Below are 23,806 nucleotides of genomic sequence, written 5' to 3' on the forward strand. Positions count from 1 at the left end.
TAAGAGAACCAACCAACTCAAACCAACCACTGTAACTCCGCCAACTCAAATCAACCACACAATTTCACCACACCTGCTCCACCAACCACCCCACCTCCCCAACCACACCCCACCTCCACCAACACACCTCCACCAACCACCACACCTCCACCAACCACCACACCACACCTCCACCAACCACCACACCTCCATCAACCACCACACACCACACCCCCACCAACCACCTCCACCAACCACACACCTCCACCAACCACCAATCCCTCTCCACCAACCACCACACCAACCACCAACCCTACATCAACCACTCAACCACCTGTACACCCATCCCCACCAACCACACCCTCCACCAACCATTCTCACCCACCAACCACCACACCCTCCACCAACCAATTCCACAACCACCAACTCCCACACCTCCACAACAACCACACCACCCCCACAACAACCACACCCCACCAACCACAACACCATCCACCAAACCACCACACCACCACCTTTAACCACACAAATCTCCACACTTTCCCCCCAAACCACCCCCTCCACCAACCACCACACCCCATCCCCCACCATATCCACCAACCAACTCACCTCCACCATCCTCCACACACCCCCACACCACACCCTCCACAATCCACCCTCACACCAAACCCACACCTCCACACCACACCTCCACACACCTCCACCAACCACCACACCTCCCAACCACATCCATGCCAACCCCCCCACACCTCCACCAACCATCACAACCTAACCACCACACCTCTGCCAACCACCACACCTCCACCAACCACAACACTCCAACCACACACCACCCTCCACCAGCACCCCAACCACTTCACACCCTCCACCACAACCACCACACCTCCCCACCAACCACCACACCCTCCACACCACCACCCTCTGCCAACCACACCACACCCTCCATCAACAACCACCACACCTCCACCCCAACCTCACACACCCTCCACCAACCACAACACACTCTCCACCAACCAGCACACCCTCCACCAACCACAGACCCTCCACCAACCACCACACCCTATTCCAACAACCACACCCTCCACCAACCACCAAACACCGTCCACCAACCACCACACCCTCCACACCACCCACCACACCTCCACCAACCACCAGACCTCCACCAACCACCACACCTATCTAAACAACCACACCTCCACCAACCACACAACAACAACACCTCCACCAACCACCACACCCTCCACACCAACCACCACAGACCACACACCACACACCTCCACCAACCACCACACCCCACCATCCACCACACCTCCACCAACTCCACCACACAACCACCCCACCCTCCACCAACCACCACACACCTCCACCAACCACCACACCCCTCCACCAACCACCTCACACCCCACACACCCTCCACCAACCCCACACCTCCACCAACCACCACCACACACACCTCCACCAACCACCACACCTCCACCAACCACCACACCTCCCGCCACCACCACGCTTCCAACACTCTCCACCAACCACCACACCTCCACCAACCACCAATCCCACACTCCAACCACCACACTTCTACCATCACCCCACCAACCACCACATCCTCCACCAACCACCTCAACCACCACACCCAACCACCCCACCCCCAACCAACCACCACACCCTCCACCGACCACATCCTCCACCAACCACCCTCCCCACAACCACACCCTCCACCAACACCACACACCCCTCCACCAACCACCAAACCTCCACCAACCACACCCTCCGCCAACCACCTGCACCAATCTCCTCCACCAACCACCACACCTCCACCAACCACCAACCCTACATCAACCACCACACTCTTTCACCACACCTCCATCATCCGCAACACCTCCCACACAACCACCACCTCTACCAACCACCACACCTCCACCAACCACCCCACCCTCCACCAACCACCACACCCCCACCAACCACCCCCCCTCCAAACAACCACCTACACCCTCCACCGACCACCACATCCTCCACCAAACACCAAACCCCACCAACAACCACACCTCCACCAACAACCACACCCCCACCAACCACAACACCATCCACCAACCACCACACCTCCACCCCTAACCACACCCTCCACCAACCACCACACCCCCACCAACCACCACACCTCCCCACCACACCACACCCTCCACCAACCACTCCCACCTCCACCAACCACCACACCTCTAACATCCACCACACCTCCACCAACCACTATCCCACCAACCAACCCACCCTCCACCAACCACCACACCCTCCACCAACCTCCACACCCTCCACCCTAACCACACACCCTGCCAACCCCCACACCCTCCACCAACCACCACACCTCCATTCACCACCACACCCTCCACCAACCACCACACCCCTCCACAACCACACCACTCACCACACCTCCACCCCCAACCTCCACCCCCACACCCCTCCGCCAACCCCCCACACCTCCACCAACCATCACAACCTCCACCAACCACCACACCCTCTGCCAACCACCACACCTCCACCAACCACCACACACTCTACCAACCACACCACCTCCACCAACCACCACACCTCCACCAACCACCACACCTCTCACCAACCACCACACCCCTACGAACCACCACACCCTCCACCAACCACCACACCCCCCACCAACCACCACACCCCCTGCCAACCACCACACCCTCCATCAACCACCACACACCCTCCACCCTTAACCACACCCCTCCACAACCAACACACCTCCACCAACCAGCACACCCCTCCACCAACCACCAGACCTCCACCAACCACCACACCCTATTCCAACAACCACACCTCCACCAACCACAACACCTCCACCAACCACCACACCTCCTCCACCACCCACCTCACACCCTCCACCAACCACCAGACCTCCACCAACCACCTCACACCCTATTCCAACAACCACACCTCCACCAACCACAACACCCCACCAACCACCACACCCTTCCACCAACCACCACACCCTCCACCAACCACCACACCTCCACCAACCACCACACCCCACCATCCACCACACCTCCACCAACCACCCCACCCTCCACCAACCACCCCACCTCCACCAACCACCACACCTCCACCAACCACCACACCTCCAACAACCACCACACCCTTCACCACACCCCTCCACCAACCACCACACCCTCCACCAACCACCACACCCTCCACCAACCACCACCTCCACCAACCCCACACCTCCCACAACCACCACACGCTTCCAACACTCTCTCCACCAACCACCACACCTCCCACCAACCACCAATCCTACATCAACCACACTCTCACTACACCTCTACCAACCACCACACCTCCACCAACCACCTCCCTCCACCAACCACCACACCCTCCACCAACCACCCACCTCCACCAACCACCACACCCTCCACTGACCACCACATCCTCCACCAACCACCAAACCCCTACCAACAACCACACCTCCACCACACACCCTCCAACCACATCCACCAACCACCACACCTCCACCTTTAACCACACCCACAACCACCACACCTCCACCAACCACCACACCTCCCCCAACCACCACACCTCCACCACCCCACCTCCACCCCAACCACCACACCCTCTAACATCCACCACACCTCCACCAACCACCATATCCTCCACCAACCAACCCACCTCCACCAACCACCACAGCCTCCACCAAACTCACCACCTCCCAACCACCCACCCACCAACTCCACACACCTCTCCACCAACCACCACACCCTCCAGACAACTACCCACACCCTCCACACCAACCACCACACCCTCCATTAACCACCACACCCTCCACCAACCACCACACCCTCCACCCTTAACCACACCCCTCCAACCCCACACCTCCACACCAACGATCACACCTCCACCAACCACCACACCCTCTGCCAACCACCACACCTCCACCAACAACCACACACCTCACCAAACCACCCACCTCCACCAACCACCACACCTCCACCAACCACCACCACACCCTCCCAACCACCACACCCCATGCAGAACCACCACACCTCCACCAACCACCACACCATCCACCAACCACCACACCCCACAACCACCACACCCTCCATCAACCACCACACCTCCACCCTAACCACTCCCTCTCCGCCAACCAACACACCTCCACCAACAACCACACCTCCACCAACCACCAGACCTCCACCAACCACCACACCCTATTCCAACAACCACACCCTCCACCACCCACAACACCTCCACCAACCACCACACTCCACCCACCACACACCTCCACCAACCACCTGACCTCCACCAACCACCACACCCTATTCCAACAACCACACCCTCCACCAACCACAACACCTCACCACAACCACCACACCTCTGCCAACCACCACACCTCCACCAACCACCTCACACCTGCCCAACCACCCACACCCTCCACCAACCACCACACCCCACTAACCACCCCACCCCACCAACCACCACACACCTCCACCAACCACCACACCTCCCCCACCAACCACCACACCCTACGAACGAACACACTCCACCAACCACCACACCTCCACCAACCACCACACCCTCCACCAACCACACCACACCCCATTCCAACAACCACACCTCCACCAACCACACAACACCTCCACACCACCACACCCACCACCCACCACACACCTCCACCAACCACCACACCATCCACCAACCACCACACCTCCCCACCTCACCTCCCACCAACCACCACACCTCCACCAACCACCACACCTCCACCAACCACCACACACCCTCTCCACCAACCACCACACCCTCCACCAACCACCACATCCCCACCCACATCCACCACACACCTCCACCAACCACCACACTCCAACCAACCACCCTCACCTCTCCACCAACCACCACACCCTCCACCAACCACCATACCCTCCACCAACCACCACACCTCCACCAACCACCATACCCTCCACCCCACCACACCCTTCACCAACCACACCCCCATCAACCACACACCTCCACCAACCACCCCACCTCTCCACCACCCACCCCACCTCCACCAACCTCCACACCCTCCAACCAACCACCACACCCCTCCAACAACCACCACACTCCTTCACCACACCTCCACCAACCACCACACCTTCCACCACCACCACACACCTCCACCACAACCACCACACACTCTTCACCACACCTCCACCAACCACCACACACCTCCACACCAACCACCACACCCTCCACAACCACCACACGCTTCACCCCACCCTCCACTCAACCACCACACCCTCCACCAACCACCTCAACCCTCAGACCAACCAACACTCACCACACCTCCATCCACAACACCTCCACCAACCACACCGCACCCCCACCAACCACCACACCTCCACCAACCAACTCACCTCCACCAACCACCCACACCCTCCACCGAACCACCACATCCTCCACCAACCACTAAACCCCACCAACAACCACACCTCCACCAACAACCACACCCCACCAACCACAACACCATCCACCATCCACCACCTCCCACCCTTAACCACACCCTCCTCCAACCACCACACCCTCCACCAACCACCACACCTCCCCAACCACCACACCCTCCACCAACCACCCCACCTTCCACCAACCACCACACCCCAACATCCACCTCACACCCTCCACCAACCACTCCATATCCTCCACCAACCAACCCCACCTCCACCAACCACCACACCCTCCACCAACCACCACACCCTCCACCCTTAACCACACACCTGCCAACCCCACACCCTCCACCAACCACCACACCCCTCCATTAACTCACCACACCCTCCACCACACCACCACACCTCCATTAACCACCACACCTCCACCAACACCCACCACACCTCCACCTAACCACACCCTCCGCAACCCCCACACCTCCACCAACCATCACACCTCCACCACCTACACCCCCCCACAACCACCACACCCTCCACCAACCACCACACACCTACCAACCACCCCACCCCTCCACCAACCACCACACCCTCCACCAACCACCACACCCCCTACCAACCACCACACCCTCTATGAACCACCACACCCTCCACCAACCACCCACACCTCCACCAACCACCACACCCCTGCCAACCCCTCACGCCCTCCATCAACCACCACACACCCTCCACCCTTAACCACACCCTCCGCCAACCAACACACCTCCACCAACCAGCAGACCTCCACCAACCACCAGACCTCTCCACCAACCACCACACCTCCACCAAACTCTCCTCCACCAACCGCCACACCTCCACCAAACTCCACACCTCCACCAACCACCCAGCCACCTCCTCCATCAACCCCACACCTCCACCAATCAACACACCTCTACCACACCGCACCCTCCAGAACCACCACACCCTCCATCAACCATCACACCCTCCACCAACCACCACACACCCTCTGCCAACCACCACACCCTCCACCAACCACCACACACTCTACCAACCACCCCACCCTCCACCAACCACCACACCCTCCACCAACCACACCACACCCTCCACCAACCACCACACCCTATTCCAACAACCACACCTCCACCAACCACAACACCTCCACCAACCACCACACCTCCACCACCCCACACCTCCACCAACCACTCACACTCCACATCCACCAACCACCACACCTTCACCACACCCTCCACCAACCACCACACCTCTCCACCAACCATCACACCTCCACCAACCACCACACCCTCCACCAACCACCACACCCTCCACCAACCACCACACCTCTCACCATCCACCACACCCTCCACCAACCACCACACTCTCCACCAACCACCCCACCCCCTCCCAACCACCACACCCTCCACCAACCACCACACCTCCACAACCACCACACCCTCCACCAACCACCATTCCCTCCACCCTTCACCACACCCTCTCACCAACCACCACACCCTCTACCATCCACCACACCCTCCACCAACCACCCCACCCTCCACCACCCACCCCACCCTCCACCAACCTCCACACCTCCACCAACCACCACACCTCCAACAACCACACCCTTCACCACACCCTCCACCAACCACCACACCTTCCACCAACCACCACACCTCCACCAACCACCACACACTCCCCACCCCACACCTCCACCAACCACCACACCCTCCACCAACCACCACACCCTCCGCCAACCACCTCCAGCCCACCCACCCCTCCATCAACCACCACACACCTCCACCAACCACCAACCCTACATCAACCACAACACTCTTTCACCACACCCTCCATCATCCACAACACCTCCACCCAACCACCGCACCTCTACCAACCACCACACCTCCACCAACCACCCCACCCTCCACCAACCCACACCTCCACTGACCACCACACTCCCTCCACCAACCACTAACCCCTACCAACAACCACACCTCCACCAACAACCACACCCCTCACCAACACAACACCATCCACCATCCACCACTCCCCTCCACCCTTAAACACACACCTCCTCCAACCACCACACCCTCCACCAACCACCACACCTCCCTAACCACCACACCCCACCCAACCACCTCACCCCACCAACCACCACACCTCCACATCCACCACACCCTCCACCAACCACCACCAACCAACTCCACCTCCAACCACTCCCACACCCACCAACCACCACCCTCCACCCTTAACCACACACCCGCCAACCCCCACACCTCCACCAACCACCACATTAACTACCACACCTCCACCAACCACCACACCCATCCACCACACACTCCACCACCACACCCTCCACCCTTAACCACACCCTCCGCCAACCCCCACACCCTCCACTAACCATCACACCCTCCACCAACCAACCACCTCACACCTCCACCAACCACCACACACTCTACCAACCACACCCTCCACCCAACCCACCACACCTCCACCAACCACCTCACACCCCACCAACCACCACACCCCACGAACCACCACACCTCCACCAACCACCACACCCTCCACCAACCACCACACCTCTAGCCAACCCCTCACGCCTCCATCAACCACCACACCCTCCACCCTTCACCCACACACCCCCTCCACCAACCAAACACCTCCACAACCAGCACCTCTCCACCAACCACCAGACCCTCCACCAACCACCACACCTCCACCAACCACCCCACCTCACCAACCGCCACACCCACCAAACACCACACCTCCACCAACCACCACACCTCCATCAACCGCCACACCTCCACCAATCAACACACCTCTACTAAGCACTGCACCCCTACGAACCACCACACCCTCCCATCAACCACACCCTCCACCAACCACCACACCCTCTGCACACCACACCCCTCCACCAACCACCACACACTCTCACCAACCACCCCACCCTCCACCAACCACCACACACCCTCCACCAACCACCACACCTCCACCAACCACTCACACCCTCCACCAACAACCACACCTCCACCAACCACCACACCCTCCAACAACCACCACACCCCACACCACACCCTCCACCAACCGCCACACCCTCCACCAACCACACCCTCCACCAACCACCACACCCTCCAGCACCACCACACCTCCACCAACCACCACACCTCCACCTCTCACCACACCCCTCCACCAACCACCACACACTCCACCAACCACCACACCTCCACCCTTCTCACTCACCAACCCACCACACCTCCCTCAACCACCACACCATCCACCAGCCACACCCTCCACCAACCACCACACCTCCACCAACCACCACACCTCCACCAACCACCACACCCTCCACCACTACCACTACACCCCACCCCACCACACACTCCACCAACCACCACACCCTCCACCCTTCTCCACCTCCACCAACCACACCCTCCACCAACCACCACACCATCCACCAACCCTCCACCAACCACCACACCCACCAACCACCACACCTCCACCAACCACCACACCATCCACCAACCACCACACCCTCCACCAACCACCACACCTCCACCAACCACCACACCATCCACCAACCACCACACCCTCCACACCACCCACCACACCCCACCAACCACCACACCCCACGAACCACCACACCTCCACCAACCACCACACCCCTCCACCAACCACCACACCCCCACCCTCCATCCACCACACCCTCCACCCTTAACCACACCCTCCGCCAACCAACACACCTCCACCAACCAGCACACCCCACCAACCACCAGACCTCCCACCAACCACCACACCTCCACCAACCACCCACCCTCACCAACCGCCACACCCTCCACCAAACACCACACCTCCACCAACCACCACACCCCTCCATCAACTGCCACACCTCCACCAATCAACACACCCTTACCAAGCACTGCACCTCTACGAACCACCACACCTCAACCATCACACCTCCACCAACCACCACACCCCCAACCACCACACCCTCCACCAACCACCACACACCTACCAACCACCCCACCCTCCACCAACCACCACACCCTCCACCAACCACCACACCCTCCACCAACCATCACACCTCCCACCAACAACCACACCCTCCACCAACCACCACACCTCCACAACCACCCCACACCCTTCCACACACCCCCTCCACCAACCGCCACACCCCCACCAACCACCACACCCTCCACCAACCACCACACCCTCCAGCACCACCACACCCTCCACCAACCACCACACCCTCCACCCTCTCACCACACCTCCACCCAACCACTCACACACCCACCAACCACCACACACCTCCACCCTTCACCACCACACCTCCACCAACCACCACACCTCCACCAACCACCACACCATCCACCAGCCACCACACCTCCACCAACCACCACACCCTCCACCAACCACCACACCCTCCACCAACCACCACACCCACTCACCACCACACCCCCTCCCAACCACCACACCCTTCACCACACACACTCCACCACCACACCTCCACCCTTCACCGCACCTCCACCCCAACCACCACACCTCCACCAACCACCACACCATCCACCAACCACCACCCTCCACCAACCACCACACCTCCACCAACCACCACACCTCCACCAACCACCACACCATCCACCAACCACCACACCCTCCACCAACCACCACCCTCCACCAACCACCACACCATCCACCAACCCCACCCTCCACCAACCACCACACCCTCCACCAACCACCACACTTCCACCAACCACCACACCCTCCACCAACCACCACACCCTTCAAGCTCCAAATATTAAAAAAAAAATATATTAAATAAACAAACCTCATAATACAGCCCCTCTCCGCTCCTCCAAGTATTTAATAAACGCCACAATCTGTCGCATATACTGGACCACAATCATATATATAAAACGTGAGTTTTGCCAAAATGAGAGATGCACTACTGTCATGTGTCTACACATTTGATTTGCTTGATGCCCAATGTCCCCATGATTGTCATTGCTACTTATTGAATATCTGGCCTGTGGTTGTCAGAGTTTTTTCATAACATCCACGATGCTTTAAACCATTTTGCAATATTTATTAAAAATTGGCAGTCTGGTTGCTAACAATTTGTAGGTGATAATGGTGTTTGTTTGTGAGTGTATATGATGGCTACATACTGACAAAATCCTTAACTCGACAAAAGTTCACAGAGTCCTGTTCAAGTTCTTCCAAGTCCCATGTACTGAACTCACATTGACGCAGATGTTATCGTTCACCTGAGTTAGTTACTCACATACCGTATACCCGAGTTACGTGAGGAGGCGGGTACTTGAGTGCCCAGAGGGTGATGGACGTTGCGGTGTATTTTGTTAATTATGAAACAGATCGTAAAGTATAAGACATGAAAAAACATAATGTCCAGTCATACAGTTGTGTTTTATTCAGTAAATGGTACAGCACCTGACGCAAACTTCCCTGTCGTTTACCTCCATAAGTCAGGCATGTGTAGTAACACCTAAAGAAACTAAGCGTTCATATGATGGTTTATTCTCCCTGGGATTGCAGGGAGAATATTGATTTGCACATGTTCGTTCATACGTCCGCTCTACCGTCGCATCCAACTTTCTTGGTGTGATTATATAGAGAGCATCCAGCCGAGAACAATGAAATTCTGGGGGAGTTTTTATATATATCCTTTAATTACCTGATGAATTTTTCAAAATGTTAGATTAATTATTGTCACAAAACAACTCTAATTTAGCGTTGGCGTGTTGTAGAACCACACTTTAGCTACTTGGTTAATTGTGTACTTTCATGTTGCTTTTCTTCTGTCAATAACTTAAGAAAATACATCTAGACTTACGTTATAATTACAGTGCCAGCATGAACGATCCACAACGCCTGTCATAACCCTCCCATAAAAGCTATGCCAAACGAATGTCCTGTTGTCTGCCAGCAGTGACGCTCTTTGCTTTCACGAGCGAAAGACCCAGTTGGCTGCCTTAGTTGGTAACAAAACTGTCATGATAACTTTGTCTGAAGGAGGCGGGTGATCAACACTGCGACATTGTACCTTAGAGGCTCTGTTACACGCTCAGTCATCGTGACGCTCGGCCGTTTGTGTCTCTCACCAACCTTAAAATTTACGATAATCTCTTACATTTACCTCAAAATTACCCTGAATAATTCCCAGCGAACTGTAAATTTCGTTGTAAAGCAGACATTTTAATCTGTTTTTTGTTTAACTTATGGGAGGCTCTGATTTAGTGTTGCATGTGAGGAGAGCAGCAACGGTGCGGTGCGGTGCGGCTGGCTGGTCCCACACGCAGGCAGGCGGCAGCAGCAGAAGGTCGCGTGACTCCGCCTAGTAACCCAACATCTTGTGGGCTCACCACCTCCACTAATCAGACTTTTATGGATAATTTTCGATTATCTTTACAGACAAGCAAGGGTGATATCGTGCACTTACTTCATGTGGTTATTGAAAACTTTTAACAACATATATCTTTTGAATTAATTGATAAATTTTTAATTATAAGTTATATAAGTTAGTTTCACCTTCGTTAACATACTAATCAATGGCACAGTATGGCAGCGAAAATTACCATTAAATGCCTGTATCTAGACAATTTAGACTATGTCATCGAGTGAGAATATTACTACTAGTCTCAGAGACTCGGGGAAGTCCTGTAGTTAGTGAGATTCCTAACACCCGCCTCAGGCACGATCAGGTAGACTGAATGAGGCAGCGCAACACACTAGCGTTGGTGGTGGTAATGCTGCTCCTTTTATATCTTTCACTCACAGTCCCTTCAACAACACGTAATCGTATTCTCGTTAGTTAAAATTACAAATATATTTTGATCTAAGTCATGTTTGTTCGTTAGAAGTATTGCTTGTACTTTACCTTATTATAATTAACATCATTGTCTAACAAGCGAAGTTTTGACGTTTATTAAATGAACATAAATATTGCATTGTACGGATGATGATGGAACATATATTAACGCAAATCAGAAAAAAACCTTCACTCGGTGTGCTGCTGAGACATGAATTATCAAGACGCAAAACAGTATGAACGAATTTCTGGTTACAGTTGTTGTTTTGTTTGATTGCGACTTTCTGCTGTCTGGGTCACTAAACAATGTTACATAAGTCTTCGTTTCTACAAAATATTGTCGATGGGGTGTTAGCATTTAAGAAATATTATGCAATATATAGAACCACTGTCGTTTGATTCGCTATTAACTGCAAGCTAAAATATAGGTCTTGCATGTGTACATTTAAATGTCGAATGTAATATTAGTATAAATCTTATAACTAATCAAAACTATTCAACAATATCAGCATAAATTATGATCAGCGCTGTACATATCAGAAGAGAAACACTGTATGTAGTCTCGTTTAAATGGCAAATTCACTTCAAAGAGGCCCCCGACACAGGCTGCTGAATCTTGGCCACCATAAAGCACGGGAGAGGGGGACTATGTTAATTAAAGGGTCAACTCCATCCCGTCGCATCTATAACCTCCCCCCAAAACGACCCTTGGTCCATTTCCCTCTGGATTAATATTAGCATTTGGAAGCCAAGGTTACATCGGCTAATGACCACAGTGAAAGGCCAGGGCAGGGAGAGGTACAGATGTAGCTCGCTGCACGATCATCTCCCCTAGTGTGTATATCTAGCCTACTTATCGCAGGGTCTCTCATGGTGTGCGTGGTGTGGGGAGTTGTGCGTGTCCTCGGGTTGTGGTGTGGTACACATGACTCAAGTTCTTGTCGCATCCTGTGCTGCACGCGTGGTGTGCTGCGGTTGGTAATAATACCGAGAAGGTCTTAGTATCCTTTGATTGTCTTGAGACAGAGGAGTGGGCGAGAAGACTTGAGTTCCTCCTCCAGGATAATGTCCATTATAACCCAGAGTCCAGTTTAAACAATTCGTACGACAAATAATTCCTCGTAACTATACAGTAGATAATTAAATATTACGTCAGAAATAATATGGGGAATAAATGGAGACAATATTGTCTAATGGTAGACCCTGCTGCCACATGGCATCACGAAAATTGTGACTAAGTCCTAGGTTGCTTATCTGACTTTCTGCCTCATTTACACACAATTGCAGGGTCTCAATTGTTTCTCTTACTATTGACAACACAACATACATATATCGTTTCTCACTCTTGATCTTTTATTCATTTCTGTTTTTCTTTATAGTTCTTTTATTATTATTATTATTATAATTATTATTATTATTATTATTATTATTATTATTATTATTATTATTATTATTATTATTATTATTATTATTATTATTATTATTATTATTATTATTATTATTATTAGTGTTATTATTGTTATCATTATTATTTCCTTTTTCTTTTTTCTTTGTATTAAAAATTTTATTTATTTTTATTATTATTATTATTATTATTATTATTATTTTTATTATTATTATTATTATTTTATTATTATCATTATTATTATTTTATTATTATTATTATTATTATTTTATTATTATTATTATTATTATTATGTTATTATTATTATTATTATTATTTTATTATTATTATTATTATTATTATTATTATTATTATTATTATATTATTATTATTTTATTATTATTATTATTATTATTATTATTATTATTATTATTATTATTATTATTATTATTATTATTATTATTATTATTATTATTATAATTATTATTATTATTATTATTATTATTATATTATTATTATTATTATTATTATTATTATTATTATTATTATTATTATTAGTGTTATTATTGTTATCATTATTATTTCCTTTTTCTTTTTCTTTGTATTAAAAATTTTATTTATTTTTATTATTATTATTATTATTATTATTATTATTATTATTATTATTATTATTATTATTATTATTTTATTATTTTATTATTATCATTATTATTATTTTATTATTATTATTATTATTATTTTATTATTATTATTATTATTATTATTTTATTATTATTATTATTATTATTTTATTATTATTATTATTATTTTATTATTATTATTATTATTATTATTATTATTATTATTATTATTATTATTATTATTATTATTATTATTATTATTATTATTATTATTATTATTATTATTATTATTTTATTATTTTATTATTATTATTATCATTATTTTATTATTTTATTATTATTATTATTATTATTATTATTATTATTATTATTATTATTATTATTATTATTTCATCTTCACCTCCAAGGCCCCGATGTGGGTCAGTGACCTGTGCCCGGGTGGGCTAATCCCTGTAACGAAAAAACAAACAAACAAACAAATCTTTTATTATATTCGCTCTCTTAGCAACACTCAGGGCCATAATCAATGTACAGTACAATATCTTCTCAATATTTTTCTTACACTCAATTTGTTGGCATCAAGTTAAGGTAATTTTTAAACTAGGTTTGGACATTTTATATTTGTGTTTTGGCTAAAATGAACCAGTTAGTTGAATTTTTACATCATCATTTACAAGAAATCATTCATCGTATGAACACTTGTGAATCCTCACTTAGAACCAAATGGTTGAACTCGCCCTTAACACATGGTGATGCGAAGAGTTCCTGGCAGTAAACTAAAATGTCATTGAGATTTAATTTTACATTACTGTATATGTGAACTCCTTTGAACTATCTACTTCTCAGGGTAGGTGGGCTGTTCTAACCTCAACCGCTCTATAGAAAAAAAAATCTAGGACCGTTCTTGTACTCATAGGAAAACAACATTCACGCGACCATGTTATGTGCGTGTATCACTGGTCTTATATTATGATGGGTCCTCGGCGATTCTTTCTTACTCACTCACTAAAGGCATAAGGGTAGACTCCACACGCAAGATAAAACAAAAGATTCTATGTTAATTTGGGAGGAATAATTTCCTGAGTGTTGCGCTGTGCCGGAAGTGGTGGTTCCTGGCGCCTGACCTCGCCAGTGGTCACGGCCAGATCCATCCAGTGAGAGAGAGAGAGAGAGAGAGAGAGAGAGAGAGAGAGAGAGAGAGAGAGAGAGAGAATCTTAGTAATACATCATTCGGCGGAGGAGTGGTTATGGTACTGGATTGGCAATCTACTGCATGTACTGTGTTGATGTGGCGTTTAAATGCTATCAAGTGCTGGCTGGTACCAGACGCTCTCCGACTTTTCGCAAAGGCCCAGCTAGTTCACAAAAATATCCAGGCTTATAAAGGAGGGGGGGCGTAAGAGGGGCGGGAGGGACGTAGGAGGGGCGGGAGGGACGTAGGAGGGGCGGGAGGGAAGGGAGGAGGGAGGAAGGAAGGGAGGAGGGCGGGAGGAAGGAAGGGAGGAGGGAGAGGAGGATGGGAGGAAGTAGAGGAGGGAGGGAGATATACCGACCATATAACATGGCGGCGGCAGGATCAACGTGACTTGATGCCGTGGTTTCAGTGATGAATGTTGCGAGAACTTGAAAAGGCGACTTCGTCTTTATATACCAAGGTAGCCAGGAGATACACATAAATTGGAAGCTAAGAACACACATTTCCTTACCCCAATACCCCATCCGTGAGAGAAGATTACTTACGGACAGACACGGAGGATCTAACACGTCATAGCGTCAAGGCAGAGCGGTAATATGTTGCACGTCTAGTTGCATTATTCAGGATTGGTTCTAATCCATACCAAAACCTTCGCAATTACCTACTGACGCAACAATCACTCTGCCTAGCTTACGTGGGTCGGGGTGAAGGGATATTTACCATTACTTATCATGATGTTAGCTGTGATATACAGTATGTATAAACAGTACTGTCTCAAGTACTAAAAAATGTCTAGTACCTCACACTAATTAAATTAAACTTTAGCGTCATTTTTTTGTATTTATATTTAGTTCAGGATAATCATTACTTTTTATACTACTACTACCTGTACTGCAACGAATAATGATAGGAATAATAATGATAATAATAATAATGATAATAATAATAATAATAATAATAATAATAATAATAATAATAATAATAATAATAATAATAATAATAATAATAATAATAATAATAATAATAATAATAATAATAATAATAATAATAATAATAATAAGACCCATCAATGTCACGAACAAACACCGTAATAGACTATAATGAACTCGTTCTTTACAATATAAAATATAACGAGGCATATCAAAATGTCACGTTCAACTAACACAGTTCTCAGTACACTTTATGAAGCCATTACCCCGCCTTCTGCAGCATCAACTCGTGCCAAAAACGACGATGATGAACTGGACATTATACACACGCGGAGCCTTCAGCCAAAAACGCAGTTAAGTAAATAAACAGTATAATTTAATATGGTTTACACATTCTTTTACCTTGACAGATGAGAATGAAAATGTAGGACAGGAGTATTAAAAGGTTTAGAGTAAGTTTAATGTGATATTCTCTCAGTATATTTTGTTTAAAGTTATGAGTAATGGTTGGCCAGCGGTGGACACCCGGGGATCCCCCAGTGAGCTGGTGAGTTATATGTTACAACTTGTTGAGTTACCCACGTACTGCACTTAATGTTATGTAGGAGAAGGTGATGAGTTTTATCCCTTTCTGATCAGTGTCTATCATTATCATTAGCGCAAGTTACAAAAAGATCTAATTTGTAATATTTGAAATTACTCAAGATTAATATTTTCTCTTACAATAACAAAGGAAGAACCTCAAGCCATAAGCCACACAAAATACAGTAGCTTAGGTGCCCCGAGTCCCTCAGGCCACCACGGCTCGCTGGTTCCTGGTGGAGGGGTAGAGGCGTTAACATGTTCCAAATTCTACCTATCTATCAAGATATTCATTTATCTAACCATGTATTTATGTTGAAACAGAAAGAAAAAATAATTTAATTATATATATATATATATATATATATATATATATATATATATATATATATATATATATATATATATATATATATATATATATATATATATATATATTATATATATATATATATATATATATATATATATATATATATATATATATATATATATATATATATATATATATATATATATATATATATATACACACGAAGGATATTGAGTGGATCTCCTGTACGTCATCACATTACATTCGCTAATATCTCGTTCACCCTCACATTAACTCAAGGAATTTAGCATTGTTTGCGTCGTCTAATGGTCTTTACTCAAATTAGAATGACCTCCTGTGTAAAAATGATGGCAGTGATATTCAATCAAGTTTAATTACCCTGTTAATCCTGGCATAAATGTGGGACATGAAATGGAGGTGCTCATCCTAGGAATAGATAATGATGTTAGGAATGGCGGTATTTATCCTGGGAATAAATAGAAGTGGATGTGGTCCTCTCGGGAATAAATAGAAGTGGATGTGTTCCTCTCGGGAATAAATAGAAGTGGATGTGTTCCTCTCGGGAATAAATAGAAGTGGATGTGGTCTTCTCGGGAATAAATAGAAGTGGATGTGTTCCTCTCGGGAATAAATAGGAGTGGATGTGTTCCTCTCGGGAATAAATAGAAGTGGATGTGGTCCTCTCGGGAAAAAAATAGAAGTGGATGTGTTCCTCTCGGGAATAAATAGAAGTGGATGTGTTCCTCTCGGGAATAAATAGAAGTGGATGTGTTCCTCTCGGGAATAAATAGAAGTGGATGTGGTCCTCTCGGGAATAAATAGGGGATGTGTTCGTCCTGGGAATAAATAGGAGTAGAAGAGTTCATCCTTGGAATAAATGGGAGTGAAGGTGTTCGTCCTGGGAATAAATAGGAGTGGAAGAGTTCATCCTGGGAATAAATGGGAGTGAAGGTGTTCGTCCTGGGAATAAATAGGAGTAGAAGTGTTCGTGCTGGGAATAGATAGGAGTGGAGGTCGACACAGCAAGTCACCTCTAACACGTGTAATCCACTTAGTCAACACAATCTACATGTAAATGTAATATTCAAATGTAATTTAAGCCATTATATAGGGTTGTCATATCAGTGATTCCCTGATAATATGTCACTGATGACACGCTGTGTTACTACCACTCAATCGCCGCTTTTAGAATCCATGTCTAACGGTCGCAGATAGAAATCAACGTTTCGCTGACAGATGCCTCATGATCAATATCCCACATAATGTCTCCATGAATAAAATTCCACTATAGAAAATCCCAACAAACAGTTTCTTAATAAACAAACTCCTACAACCAAAACTATAGTAGTGGGCAGAATCCCACCAGCTGTTAGTGTGGGTTAAGGTATTAGGTAAGTTTGGTGTCAGCAAGGGTGTCAGCCTCCTACGGGTGTGTCTCGGCGGGTCCTGCCCACTTTGCCGTCACACTCACTACGTGGCTGACTTATCCATTCATCGCAAACCACGCCTACTCCTGCCTCGGGCCTGGCTCCCCAAGTAGTCCCTCCTAATGGATTCGGGGACGCCACCTAAGCCACCACGTACGCCCCCAGTACGCTGCCTCCTGGAACCTCCCTGTACAGGTAGACTTTTGTCGTTTACGCATCACAGCTACATTAAAAGGTATTTTCCTCAATATTGTCAATATTCGTGTGCCTCCCTCCACCCACTGTGCCCATCCTCTCACTCCACATCCCTTCTTAACCAAATTTCCCTCCTCCCTGTGACAGTCCTGGCACTTGACATTATTAGGGACCTAATCGCTTTGCCATAAATAGATTAACCAGTAAAAAGAATCCTCGCTGTGTACACTTATCCTTCCTTAACGACATTTAACTTGCTACCACACTCTTGCCCAATTATCATCTAAGTCTAAGAAGACATGTGAACTCCACATGCTTCCCTGTTGGGCGTTGTAATGCTTCAACGTTTGGCCATGCAGAGAATGTAAGGGGGTGCCCATTACATTAGCCCCTACGCTGCGTGGGGCAAATTCAGGTCAGGTTACGTTACGTTAGGTTACGATAAGTTAGGGTAAGTCTAAGTTAGGTTATGAAAAGTTTAGGTTAGGTTAAATTAGGATAGTTTAAGTAAGGTTGGTTAGGTTATGTTAGAGTAATAGTGAAGTTAAAGTTACATTTGGTGGAAGTAACGTGCTAGACAGATTAAGTTTTGATTATGTTAGATTAGTTTAAGTGAGGCTAGAATGTTAAACAGGTTAAATTTAGGTCAAGTTAGGTTAGATTAGGTTAGGAGATGCTAGGTGGGATTTGGTCCTAATATCGAAATCTCACTGTAACTATGAATTCTTTTCTATTCTTACTACGTCATGTGTTGAGATGGAATCTTCTGACACACCTTCAGAGAGAGAGTCAAGGTCACCTGAAGTTGATAGTGACCAGTAATTTCATTAGTGATAGGTGTGAGTAGCTGTGGTCCAGTGAGACAGGTGTCCACCCCCTCCTACAGGACACAGCTCAGGAGATAAGTGCACATAACCGAATCTCTCTCTCTCTCTCTCTCTCTCTCTCTCTCTCTCTCTCTCTCTCTCTCTCTCTCTCTCTATCTCTCTCTTCACTCACACACACATACACACACGTTTTAATATCTAAATGTCCTGGAAACATTTGGCATTGCACAGAATGCACTCATTTTTCGTCAATTTATGGTAAGCCCTTATTTCTTCATCCATTTGTGTTCACTGGGAAAAGGGAAATTTTTATCTCGGTTCAGCGGAGGTAACTCTCGGTGCACCGCTGAGAGTAATGATAATTAATTTGTATTTTTACGTTTTCGAGGATGTTAATATACTGCAGGTTTGTAATGTATTTTGTGAAGGAGATAATTTTGGAGCAGGTTGATTGTATTTATATGAGTAATAATTAGTAACTTATTGTTTTTATTATCCATTGTGTTAATATCTAGGTTATGGCACCAACTCCCTGTGATCGTAAATGATTAAATGCGCACAGCCACATCGCAGGCAAGGCACCCTGATCCGGCTACCTCGTGGAATAACATGTAGCGATGCTGTCAGGTAAATGGCGGTTGAGATGTAACAGTGGTGGTGGAGGTATTAACGCGTTGGTAAATACTTCTATATTTATGATTCATACGAGTCGTGTTATTGTTATGATGATATTAAGATACTGATAAACTAAATGTGTTTCGCCCTAGGGAGTAAATTTCTATGAAACGAATATATATATATATATATATATATATATATATATATATATATATATATATATATATATATATATATATATATATATGTGTGTGTGTGTGTGTGTATAAAGAGAGATAGAGAGAGAGAGAGAGATACTATAGAACAGATAAATAACTAGATAGGTTAGAAGGTCTTTGATAACAATTGGTTATAATAATAATAATAATAATAATAATAATAATAATAATAATAATAATAATAATAATAATAATAATAATAATAATAATAATAATAATAATAATAATAATAATAATAATGATGATGATGATGATGATGATGATGATGATGATGATGATGATGACACACTAAGGAGAGGTACACAGTAACCACTATATATAGTACAGCGTAAACAACTCCATGGTCCGTTAAGATGGTTTTTATCATAAATTATCACAAAGACCATTATTATAAAAGATGGTACACTCTTTCCTCAGGTGTTTTGTCACGAGGATATAATTTAGAAACCAAATCTCGCGATATATGCTCAATATATCAAAGGATATGGGTCTATCAAGGTGTGAGAACGTTATGGTCCAGGTCATAATATAATACACTACAGGCTACATTTCTCAGTTGTCAGTATGTGATGATAAATGCAAATACCAGTTATTTTCATACCGGCACAAAAATACCTCCAAAATATACACACAACCATGCGGGGTGATAAGGACGGATGGGATATACCTGATGAGGAATCACTCGTCGGTGGCTCTGAAATGTAGCTTTTTGGTGCTAAAATAAAAACATAGGCCACGTTTATGGGGATAACATACGTACGCACATTCATAAATACATACATAGATACATACATACAGACATGCATACATACATACATACGTACATACATACATACATACATTAATACATACATACATACATACATATAACAGGCATATAGGGAGCATATAAAAACCCTAGTCTTCTGCACAGAGTTTATTATAAATATTAAACTAGGCACACACACACGCACACACACACACACACACACACAACAAGAACAACAAGAACAACAAGAACAACAACAACAAAGAGCTTCTACACTTAGTCGCTTAAAACACGAATGCACTTTAAGGTTCCTTCATAACACCACGTGGATACTGAATATTATTTTTAGCTGTATTAGTCACCTTCATAAACACTGACTGACTGATTGACTGGCTGACTGAGAGAACTTGTAGTCCATCCCGTGCTGACGTAGCTTAAGACATATTCGTAATCATTCTTGTTTATCTATTTATACCAACTGTGTATCAACCAGACGATAATTGTTACTAACACACCTGATGGAAATATTTTGCTTGGATTAAAACAAAAATGAAGTCCAATAGGGAAGCAATATACGGAGTTACAGATGGAGAGGAACAGACCATCTAAGTATTAAGGTGTGCCTGTGGTAGCTGTCGGTCACAGGGTCAGGTGATATAATCTCTCTCTCTCTCTCGACAAATTGAGAAACAGCAAAAGTTATACAAGAAACAAATGGTGACCCCGAGGGAGGTGTTGAGTGTTGTCCTCGGGCGTTGGGAAGATCAGTTTATTTCTAGACTTTAGAATTGACTCTTATATTTCACACCACTGTACTAATATATGGGTATACGCGTGTACGCTATTTTTTTTTTTTTAACGGGAACTAGCCCACCCGGACACAGGTCAAACGACCCACAACGTGGCCTGGGGGGCGAAAAAAAAAGAACAGAAAGAAATTGAAGATAGAGAAGAAAAAGGTTATACTGTGTTAATCTACACCAAGAAGATGCCGGAAAACCAGCTTTTTAAAGTGAGACAGATTGTATAAGTATGGAAACACGGAAGAAGGGAGAGCATTCCACAGTTTGGCTGTGTGAGGACATCCACAGAGAAACGGTGGGCACCGCGGGCATGACGTGTGTTACGAGCCCACGGCCTTGCCGGCGGTACGCAGGATGCCAAATCCACCGAACATTACCCGTTAAAGTACCTGTAAAAGAGAGAAAGTGAAGCAACATCAGTAACACCAGTAAACACACACACACACACACACACACACACGTGTAACTTTACGCCACAAACTGTACTGGAAGGCCCATGTAAACAGCACAATCAAGGCAGCCTTGTACCGACTCTACATGCTACGACGACTCAGGTCACTTGGGGCACCCACGCCAGAGCTGAGGACTATCTATAACACATTTATACTCCCCAAATTAACGTATGCGTCACCAGCCGTGTCGTCTTCTCTCAACTCTACCCATCAACGTCAGCTAGAGAAGGTACAAAAGAGGGCCTGTAGAATCACGCTCAGCGCAGTCTACTCCGGCTACAACAACACTCTCTCCAAACTGGAAATGCCACCCCTCAGTGACCTCCACCACCATGCACTCGCAGGGTTTGGCAGTGGGCTACTGCACCATCCTCGTCATCGCCACTTACTGCCACCTGCAGTCCCTCCACCTACCTCGCGCAATCCGCCACTACAACAAAATTCAACCCATAAGAGCCCGCACTGACAGATACAAGAATAGCACCGTCCCATCTATTGTTAAAATAATAAATAGCTCCTGATTTATGTACTGTTACAGCCCTGTAAATGTATTGAACGTATATTATTATGTCTAAATCACATGTAAGTTTGTATATTTTCAGCCACCGGCTGCAACTCTATTAATAAACCGTTTATTATTATTATTATTACAAGCACACACACATAAATGCATGCATATATATATATATATATATATATATATATATATATATATATATATATATATATATATATATATATATATATATATATATATATATATATATATATATATATATATATATATAGTACGAAACCTCAGTATTGGTAGTCAACATTTCCTACAAAAATACCTATAAAATTTTCTGGACGAGACTTGAATGTATAATTCACATCAGCTTTGCATTCTCGATATTCAGAGACGAGGAACGTGACGTGTGTGTGTGTGTGTGTGTGTGTGTGTGTGTGTGTGTGTGAGGGAGGGACCGGACCATGAGGAGAGGGGAACCATGAGTGGGACAGGGGACCAGAGTGGGAAGGGGAACTGTGAGGGAGGGGGGTGACCATGAGGGGGAAGGCGGACCAAGAAGGGGAAGGGGGAACTGGTAGGGAGGGGAGGGGTGACCATGAGGGGGAAGGGGGACAAAGAGGGGAAGGGAAACTGTGAGGGAGGGTAAGGAGGGCGAAGGCCGACCACCTAACATTAAACTTAGAAGCGAACCTCAATACTGTCTCCTATTTGTCCTGAGTGAAAGTCTCTAGTTACAGTAGATTTAAACTATATTCTTAA

The sequence above is a fragment of the Homarus americanus genome, unplaced genomic scaffold (genome assembly GCF_018991925.1).
Source record: "Homarus americanus isolate GMGI-L3 unplaced genomic scaffold, GMGI_Hamer_2.0 scaffold39155, whole genome shotgun sequence".
NCBI classification, from domain to species: domain Eukaryota; kingdom Metazoa; phylum Arthropoda; class Malacostraca; order Decapoda; family Nephropidae; genus Homarus; species Homarus americanus.